Source organism: Gracilinanus agilis, chromosome 4, assembly GCF_016433145.1.
Source record: "Gracilinanus agilis isolate LMUSP501 chromosome 4, AgileGrace, whole genome shotgun sequence".
NCBI classification, from domain to species: Eukaryota; Metazoa; Chordata; class Mammalia; order Didelphimorphia; family Didelphidae; genus Gracilinanus; species Gracilinanus agilis.
Window position 1 is genome coordinate 408,004,781 of NC_058133.1, and position 10,268 is coordinate 408,015,048.

At 35.2% G+C, this 10,268-nt stretch overlaps 1 non-coding gene across 1 annotated transcript; it reads left to right on the forward strand.

Moving 5' to 3' along the window:
• Positions 1-4,544: 4,544 nt before the first annotated feature.
• On the forward strand, positions 4,545-4,651 carry LOC123248109. The gene has a single exon (XR_006506212.1). It is a non-coding gene; the product is annotated as a U6 spliceosomal RNA (small nuclear RNA).
• The last annotated feature ends 5,617 nt before the right edge of the window (positions 4,652-10,268 follow it).

Here is a 10,268-nt window from a genome sequence, read left to right on the forward strand (position 1 = left end):
TATTCTTGCTCCATGGGTAAACCACTTAGATGATCTGAGGCTCAATATACTCTCTTGTAAAATGGGAAAAATAATATGAGGTAAAGTATATATAGTTCTTGGTAAAACTTAAAGAAGTATATAAAAAGCGGGTCATAATTATTATTAATCATCTCAAAACAGTGAGATATATACTAAATCAAATCAAATAGCAAAAGTGGAGAGAGAAAAGTAATCATCATAAGGAAAATCTCATGGGAAAATCAAAAAAGAAACGTACAAAATAAATAAACAAAAACCACATAATACAGTGAAGAATATATGATTATTAATTAAAATAATATGAAGAGACATTTTTAAAAATGGAGAGTATATTGTAATTACTATCACTGAATCTAAAAAAATATGAGTAGATAATAAGGACTCATAGAGTAGCTAAAAAGCTTAATTTAAAAAATTAAAGAAGACAATGTGTGAAATAAGAGCTTTTAAAAAGATTTTTAAAAAGACTTGATAACTGAATAAACATTTTAATAAAATTGCTTATACTCTTTTAAAAATAAAATATATCTTTTATTTATAACACTCTTTGTATTGCAAATTAAAAATAAGGTAAGCATCAGGAGCATATAAGGAGAAAATTTAGGATTAATACATAATCACTGTATACTCACACAAGCAAAACCCAATACATCTTAAGTCAAATATTCATATTGAGCTTATTGTTTTGAAAAGTTCAAGCTCTAGTTTCTCAATTCATATATCAATCCTTTCTTTTAAGTCTCTGAGAGTAGATATTCCATGATGCACTGAAGAATTTGTCAGCAATGTTAAATCAGATTCAGATTGCCCCTCTGACTTTTTGGGTGTTGAATGGTTGATCAGAAGGGTCTTTATCCAAACAAATTGTATTTTCATTTGAATTAATAAAACTGTTTTCCTTACAGTTTCTCAAGTCTATATGGCAGTTCCTGAGAGGACTGTCTCTTCTTACTTTCTCTGGGTTAAGTCCTCCCAGTACCTAAGGACCACTCAGGTTCTCTATAGGAGGCTGTGACTACAAATACTTCTGAGGTTTCTCCTCTTGGAGCAAAATATCTGATATTTCATTCAGACTTAAAGTTGGCAGTGGCCATGAATCTAGCAAATAACAGGTCACTTTAATTTCTTTTTTTAATCTGCAGAGCCCTGGAGAGTTCTTTTTAGTCTTTGGAAGACGTGTTTTGAAGAGAAAGAAAAACAGCATACCAAATTGTAGTGGGCCATTTTATTAATTTCATGACAGGGAGCTATTTGTCTTAGATTTATATAAAATCATCCTCAAAGTTGTCCTTTCCACATCTGGCAGGTAGTCCAGAAGTTGTACCACATGCTTGGAGTTTTCCTTTGTCTTTCTGCTACCTGTCTCCTATAGTCCTGGCACACTGTTTGATTGGGGTCTCTGATAGTACCTCATAGATTCGGTTTGATATTAAAGAAGATAGAAATTGCTGTAAGAAATATTTCAGAGCCCTAGTTATAACATGCAGAGGTGTAGACTGCTTTTCAATAACCATCTTGGATATTCTTCTGAATGTTCTCTAACAGCTCCCTTTTACCAACTGCTAACCCATATAAATGATAAAAGCCAACTTGCTCACAGCTTCTTTGTTTAATTGCAATTATGCACTTATCCACCAATAAGGGGCACCATCAAACCCAAGTTTCCTGCTCCACCACCTTTTGAAGAGCAATAATTTCCTTACTGTCTCAATCCATACTTTTCCTAATGCCAGGGACTGGGACAGCTGCTGCCTCAGGTCATTCATGGTCTGGAAGGGAAAATTATTAACCTTGCCCCAAACCTGTCCCCAGAAAGTAGGCTCCTGGCTAAGCCATGCCTTCCTTTACATTCTAGTCTCATGAGGCTCTTCCAAATACCTATAGAACTTTCTTTTTCCTAACTATGTTATGCTTCTTCTGAATATGGAACTACCCCTTTTTTTTGTAGTTCTTCCAGTGATATGCTTTTGGGCTTATTATCCTTTCTCATTTTCCTTTGAGATATATCATCCTTTTTCTTTCTTGTACTGCTGATCTCTTCTAAGCTTGTCTTTTGGTCATCTGTCTTGCTGAGATATATCCCTAGTGTTAGGCTTTTTCTCTGTCTTTTGCTTATTTGGGTTTTATTTTTCCCCTTGATTTTGTCTATAAGCTGAAGCTTACCTTTCTTCTTGGGGTAGGAGTAATGTTCTGTGCTTGTACTGTGCCTGGCATCAACTCATCTGCTTCAGGGTCAGTATTCTGCAGATGTGGCCTGCTTGGCCTGCTGTGGGGAGGTCTGTGTCTGTTCAGTTCATCTGGTTGGAGTTGGGTTCTGCCCAATCCTTCAAAGACTGGAGTTCCCCCCACTGCTACTTGATCTCTATTGCTCTGGTTTCCGCTCTTGTTCTGCTAAGTCTAACTAAGCAGGCTATTCTCTTTCTCCTATTGCTTGGACTATATTGTGTCAGAGCTCTGCTGGGGCTTATTCAGTACTGAAATGAGTCCTCCTTGCTGTCTTTAAATTTTGTTTTGGGTTGAAGTACTGCTTCACTCTTTCGATTGTTGGTTCTGCTACTCCATTATTTGTTTTGAGGTCTTTTTGTTCTTCTCTGGTCATTTGGAAGGTGGTTGACAGAATTCAAGTGTTTCTTACTTTGCTATCTTGGCTTTATCTGCCACTTCTGCTGATGGGGTTGCCATTGATAGGGCTGCTGTTACTACAGTCACAGTCATAGCCATTGCTGGTGGGGTGGCTGCCACTGCCTCCACCCACCATTAGAGGAGGAAAAATATACTTCTGCTTTCACTCTTAAAGAAAATATTTTAGAAAAAGAATGCAAAAAAATATTGGGTTATAACATGAAATATTAGAGCAAAAACAAAATTAATCACAAATATTTTCTGAATACTAACCCTCAGGAAAACATTAAAAAATAGCGGAGAAATAGTGGAAACAGAAGGTAAAGTACAGATTGAAAGACTCCTTAAAATATTGGCAGAGGAGCTTTAAGTGGAAAACATAAAAGCTTGAACCTTGAAACTGATAAACATAGTGGTCAAGTTCCAAATTTGCAACACTAAAAAATAAAATAATTTTGGAAGTAGCAAGTAGCTAGATGAATGGAAGAGGAATTTGCCTAAAATCTATATTCCAAAAACTATTTTTTGACCATGAGAAATGGAAATGATAGAGTATAAAATTCCAAAAAGGATAAGAAACTTTGTGTTTCAAAATAACAAAATAATACCATGTAAAGCTAACTTAATCATCAATTAGAAAAATTAAAAGATTAATTTTCTGCACAAGGAAAGAATTTGAAAAATTAATACTGAATTAACCAGATGTGAACAGAAAAATAAGATGATAGACCTATTACTAGAAGGGATCACAGTCCATTTAAGCTAGTCTTCTTACTTTATAGTTGAGGAAACTGAGGACTTATGTTAAGGATCTTCTTTAAGATCACAAAAATATTATGTGACAGAGGCATAATTGGAATCCAAATACTTAGACTCCTGAGCCAGTTTTTAAAAAATATTTTATTTAAAGTAAATTTCTACCAGTAAGCTGGTAGATCTAAGCTTTAGTTTGTTTTCTAAAAATTCTACAAATTTTATGACTTTTAGCAAATCGCTTTACTTTCAGCCTCCTATTTTCTCAAATATAAAAGTGGGCTTGCAAAATGCCTTAAAGAGAACAGTTTCAGTAGAGTGGTTAGGACAGAAGCCAAATTGTAAGAGGTAATAAAGAGTGAATATGGTAAGTAACTACAGGAACTAAGGATAAATTAGTTTTTTGAGAAAGAAGATTGGGATCCAATGGAAAGAGAAAGATAATAGATTCTTAAAAAGAGGATAGTTGATGTTGCAAAGTCTTAGAAGATTTAAGAGTTAGGTATGGGAGTATACTGAAATTAGTTCAAACTAGCTTATGAAAGTCAATTGTTAAATTCTCAGTGTGAACATTTACTCCTCAGATATTGGTAAACACTCCAAATCAAGATCAACTCATAGCTTTGTTGATTGTTTAGCCTTAAGCAGAGTGAAGAAAATATTAATAATACAGATTAAACTGTGTATCAGATGTATATTCATTTTTTGTGAAAAAGGAATTCCTTTTTATATTAAAATAGATTTGTTTTGTTTGTTTCTTATGTTAAAATTCCTTCCCCTCTCCACATGAGACAAGGTATCATTTGATGAAGAGATATGTGTATATATTAAACTGTGTCTTATTTATTTCTATTTATCAGTTCTTTCTTTGGAGCTGGCCATATAAAAGTTACTCTTCAAACAATATTTATGTAATTCTATGTAGTGTTCTCTTCATTCTGCTCACTCCACTGTTCATAATTTTATCTAGACCTTTCCTTGTTTTTTTAAAAATTTAGCTGATTTTCATTTCTTATGGTGGAATAGTATTCCATTACAATTATATGCCACAACTTGTTTAACTATTCCCCAATTAATGAGCATCCCCTCACTATTTGGTGAAAATTGTTTGGAAAACTGGAAAGCAGTCTGGCAGAAACTAGAATCAGGTGCTCACTTTGGCAGCACATATACTAACATTGGACCATTACAGAGAAGATTAACATGGCTCCTAAGCAAGGATGACATGCAAATTTGTGAAATCTTCCATATTTTTTCTGAATGGGTAAATGACTTAAATATAAAGAAGGAAACTATAAGCAAATTAGGTGAACATAGAATAGTATACTTGTCAGATCTTTGGGAAAGAAAATAATTTAAGACCAAGCTAGAAATAGAGAATGTCACAAAATGTAAAATGAATAATTTCTATTACATTAAATTAAAAAGGTTTTGTACAAACAAAACCAATGCATCCAAAATTAAAAGGGGAGCAACAAATTGGGAAAAAATTTTTATAACAAAAACCTCTGACAAAGGTCTAATTTTTCAAATATATAGGGAACTAAATCAATTGTACAAAAAAAATCAAACAATTTCCCAGTTGATAAATTGGCAAGGACATGAATAGGCAGTTTTCAGATAAAGAAATCAAAACTATCAATAAGCACATGAAAAAATGTTCTAAATCTCATAATTAGTGCAATGTAAATCAAAACAACTCTGAGGTACCACCTCAAACCTAGTAGACTGGCTAATATGACAACAAAGGAAAGTAATAAATGTTGGAGAGGATGTGGCAAAATTGGGACACTAATGCACTGATGGTGGAGTTGTGAATTGTGTCCACATTTCTGGAAGGCAATTTGGAACTATGCCCAAAGGGCTTTAAATGACTGCCGTTTGATCCAGCCATGATATTGCTGGGTTTGTACCCCAAGGAGATAATAGGGAAAATACTTGTACAAAAATATTTATAGTCACACTCGTTGTAGTGGCAAAAAATTGGAAAATGAGGGAATGCCCTTTGATTGGGGAATGGCTGAACAAATTGTGGTATCTGTTGGTGACAGAATACTATTGTCCTAAAAGGAATAATGAACTGGAGGAATTCAATGTGAACTGGAATGACCTCTAGGAATTGATGCAGAACAAAAGAAGCAGAACCAGGAGAACTTTGTTCACAGAGACAGATATACTGTGGCACAATTGAACATAATGGACTTCTCTACTAGCAGCAGTGCAATGATATAGGACAATTCTAAGGGACTGATGAGAAAGAATGCTATCTACATCCTGAGAAAGAACTGTGGGAGTAGAAATGCAGAAGAAAAAACATTACCTTGATCACATGGTTCAATGGGGATATGATTGGGGATGTGTAAGATTAAAATTAATATCCAATAACTATAAGTATTTTATTTTATAAGATTTATTAATAATCACTTGAAGTAGAGGAAATAAAAGGACAAAAGTAAAGCCTGAGTAAAGAGCAGTTTTTCCCAACCATGTTAGCGAGAGAAGAGAGAGAAGAGAGGGGGATTACAGAAACTTTATCTCCAAAACATATGGACGTAATGTGAAGATGAAAGCAGGATTCTGGGAAACAGAGTCCTGGGGTACAAAATTCTAATTATACACTTGTAGACTCTAAGTGATCACTGTATTGCAAATATTAATAATATGAAAATAGGTCTTGATCAACGATACATATAAAACCCAGTTGAATTCCTTGTTGGCTATGTGAGGGGGAATGGAGGAGGGGACAGAAAGAATATAAATCATTTAACCATGGAAAAATATTACTAATTAATTAAATTTAAAAAAGAAACTAGAATCACACTAATATCTTACATCATTTACCAACATAAGATCAAAATGGATACATTACTTAGACATAAAGGGATGTATCCTAAGCAAATAAGAAGATCAGGGAACATATTACATACAGATTTATGGATAGGAGAATAGCTTATGAATAAACAAGTGAAACAAAGCATTGTGAGAAATAAAATACATATACATTATTTAGAGAACTGGTTGGTAAATATTTACTGGCACATTGCTAATGTGTTATCAATGGTATTTTTAGAATCTTGATACTTTGCAAGGAAGAAGGAAAGAATAAATGATGGATGAAGACAGAGAAATTCTGGGCTAAAGAAGAAATGAATGAGCTGAGGAATCAACATGATCCAATAGAAAGGCCACTAGATTCCCAAGGACACAGAAGGATTACTCTTCCCTCAGCCTTGCTTCCAAAACAGTCTTGGCAGCCATTAACTCTTGTGAAGAGAAAGAAGCTACCATCCTTACCATCACCAATATATACTGCCAATTTTTTCTATAGTCTAGCAAAACCAAGAACTGTGGAATAACAGTACAATCCAAATCTATCATCCTCCAATGCTAATTTTTGATTCTTTAATTGTTTTTATTATTTCAGCCTCGTTCCCTCAATCTTTTTGGAAATACTTTGTGCATAGCAAGTGTCTATTAAATACTTTCTTATTCATTTATTCAATCATTTCAAATAAATGAATCTTCATTTAAGTCCAAACTCTGACACTTCCTCATTGTGTACCTGCAAGTAAAACCTCAACCTTTCTATGCAATGGAGAAATAATACATGTAATAGCTACCTCACAATTAGCTAATTAATATTTATTAAGTGACTGCTAGGTGCTTCGCATTGTGTTAAGCTCTGGGGCTATAGGAAAAAAAGTAAAAGACATTTCCTACTATTGAGGAGTTCACAGTTAACAGGGGAGACAACATGCAAGCCACTATATATAAACAAGCTATATATGGGATGAACTGGAAATAATCAACAGAGGGAAGACACTAAAATTAAAAGGGATGCCGAAGGTTTAGCTGAGAGCCAATGAAAACCTGACTCAGAGATGAAGATGGAGAGCATGCAGGTATAGGAGACAGGTAGTAAAAATACTTGGAGTTGGGAGATGAGGCGCTTTGTTTGAAAAACATCAAGGAGTGCCATCATCACTGGATGGCAAAGGAATATATGAGATGTGGAAGTTTTTAAGCAGTCTTGAAAGGTTGGGTATGGAGAGTCAGTTATAAAGGGCTTTGAACATCAGACAAATGATTTTGTATTTGATGTGGGGGTTATTGAGTGAAGTGCTTACATACTAAAAAGAACTATATAAATATCAAGTGTTTTTAGTATGTCACAAAGAGAGGAGGTAAGTATATTTTCTGAAGGAGACTTGGGAGTGGGAAAGGAAGAGAAGGGCACTGTGGACACTGAACTTGGGTCTCTCCCAACCAATTACTTTGCATTTACTGAACAGGCTATATAGCGTGTTTTCTCAGTGTAGAATTAAGTTCCTTAAGGGTAAGATCTGTTTCTTTTCTTGTCCCCACTCTCCAAGCACCCAGCCCAAGAGCTAATACACAGTAGATTAGACACTTGGAAAATTGAATTGAATATGTCTCTGGAGCAGGCTGAGGCTAACTTGACTTCTTAGGTATTAGATTAGTTCACATTTTCACTTCCATTATTACACTAAATCCTCCCATATCCCTGTTTACCTGACAGGTAAAGAGGGAAGTTATGATAAAGCCCAGTTTTATAGATGAGGAGACAGAAGCCTAGGCAGATGAGGAACGTTAATGTAAGGTGGATAATAACTGAGAGGCCAGAGATCCTGACATCTAGTTGGATATTCTTCCTATCTGCATTGGAAAGGTATAAGATTGAAAAAATATTAGCATCAAAGGGTCTTCTTTCTCTTTCTTCGCAGGAAGCAAAAGACTAAAAGTTCTGAATTGTCTTGCCTGATAAGAGATTAGGTATGATTTCTTCCATCTCCAATTCCACAAATACTTGTTATATAACTATTAGTTGTTAGATCTTTGTTATCCCCAAAACAAATTATTTTGCATTTACTTGGTGTGAATTTTGTATTTACTTACCTGTTTATAATCCTGCCTATGCACCCCCTGGTGTCTCCCTCCCCCTAGTAGCATGTAAACTCTTTGACAGGTTTTGTGTTTTTTTTGTTTGTTTTTGCTTTGTTTCCTCAGTATCCAGTATAGTGTCAGATATTGATTAGGGTTTAATCAATGCTAGAATTAATTTGAACAGTATAGAGTATTGAATAAGGAATTAAGAAGATAGAGAAATAAGTTATTGTCATTGATGTAGAATCTATCTATATCACATTCCTTGCCTTAGTAAATGTGTGAGGGGCAGGAGAGAGGGAGGGAATTTGGAACACAAAATTTAAAAAAAAAATTAATGTTAACTGGTGATGGGACATCCTGAGTTCAAATATGGCCTCAGATATTTCCTACCTAAGCGGTATTAGGCAAAGCACTTAATCTTATTCATCCAGCCCTTATGATTTTTTTAACCCTTAGCTTCTGTGTATTGGCTCCTTGGTGGAAGAGTGGTAAGGGTGGGCAATGGGGGTCAAGTGACTTACCCAGGGTCACACAGCTGGGAAGTATCTGAGGCCAAATTTGAACCTAGGACCTCCCATCTCTAGGCCTGACTCTCAATCCACTGAGCTACCCAGATGCCCCTCCTTGTGATTTTTCTACCAATTCTTAGTGTCAGTTTTAAGACAGTAGGTAAGTATTTTTAAAAAATGAATATTAAAATAAATGTTTATATGCACTTAGGAAACATTTAATGAAATAAGTAAAAATGTATTTTTAAATGATATTATTGCCATTGCCACTAAGGAATTTTTAATTTATTAGGATAGGGAAATAGCACAAAAACAAACAAACAAACAAAACTCATAATACTAAATAAAAATGAAAAGTGCATAGGAAAAGTAAAAAATAAAATGAAAATTTCAGTGGAAGAAAGGGTCATTTCCAACTGTGGTATAAGGGAAGCTGCCTTGGAGGAGGCAGGTTTTGAGCTGGGACCTACAATTCAGAGATTTCACAGACAAAGAATGGGGAAGGGAAAAGAGTTCGATTGCTCTAAACCTTCAAAGGAAAGGGGTCAGAACTGGAGAGAAGGGACTGAGTATATTAAATTTCTCTTAAACCAGATGACCTGTTTTCATTAAATCTGCTCCCTGATTCCTTTTAGGCTTGCCTTGGGCATGTGGGATGGCACTTATTTTCATGATTGGAAAGGGAACCATTCAAAAAGTTGATTTGAGTGTGGCTTGTTATTTATTTTAACCAAAGAAATCTATAGTACCCTACAGAGAAATCTGAAGGACACTATGAAAATGAATACCACTTTGTGTTCTGGCATTGATGCAGAAATACTCATAACACTTGGGAAAACAGTGCCCAGAGCAAAGACTACTCTGTGGTGATGCTCCTGTGCCTGCAAATTGTTCAAGAACTCTGATTACTCCTATTGTTCACTAATCTGCTGTATTTCTTTGTTCCCATCATATTTCATATTCACTAACTTGTTAGTGAACACTGCTGAATTTGAGAAGACAGAAGGGGGAAGGAGAGAGAGAGAGACAGAGAGAGACAGAGACAGAAGAGAGACAGAGAGAGTCAGACAGAGAAAGACAGAGAGGGAGACAGAGAGAGAGACAGAGAAAGAGAGAAACACATGCACACAGAGACAGAGGCAAAGAGACAGAGACAGGAAAGAGAGAGACAGAGAGAGAGAAGAGAAGAGGGAAAGGGAGAGGGAGAAGGAGAGGGACATTGGGAGAGAGAGGGAGGGAGAGAAAAAGAAGGAGGGAGGGAGGGAAGGACAGAGAGAGAGAAGAAAAGAGACAGAAGAGAATAGTTGGCATTTTCTAACCAATTTACATGCTTGATATTAGATCTCCACAAAGCCATCAAAGGTAGATAATACAAGTATTATTAAAACAAAAAACAAAAAACACTTAAGCATCAGATTTTATTCTCAAATAATCTCAATGTAAAGGCAAATTTGC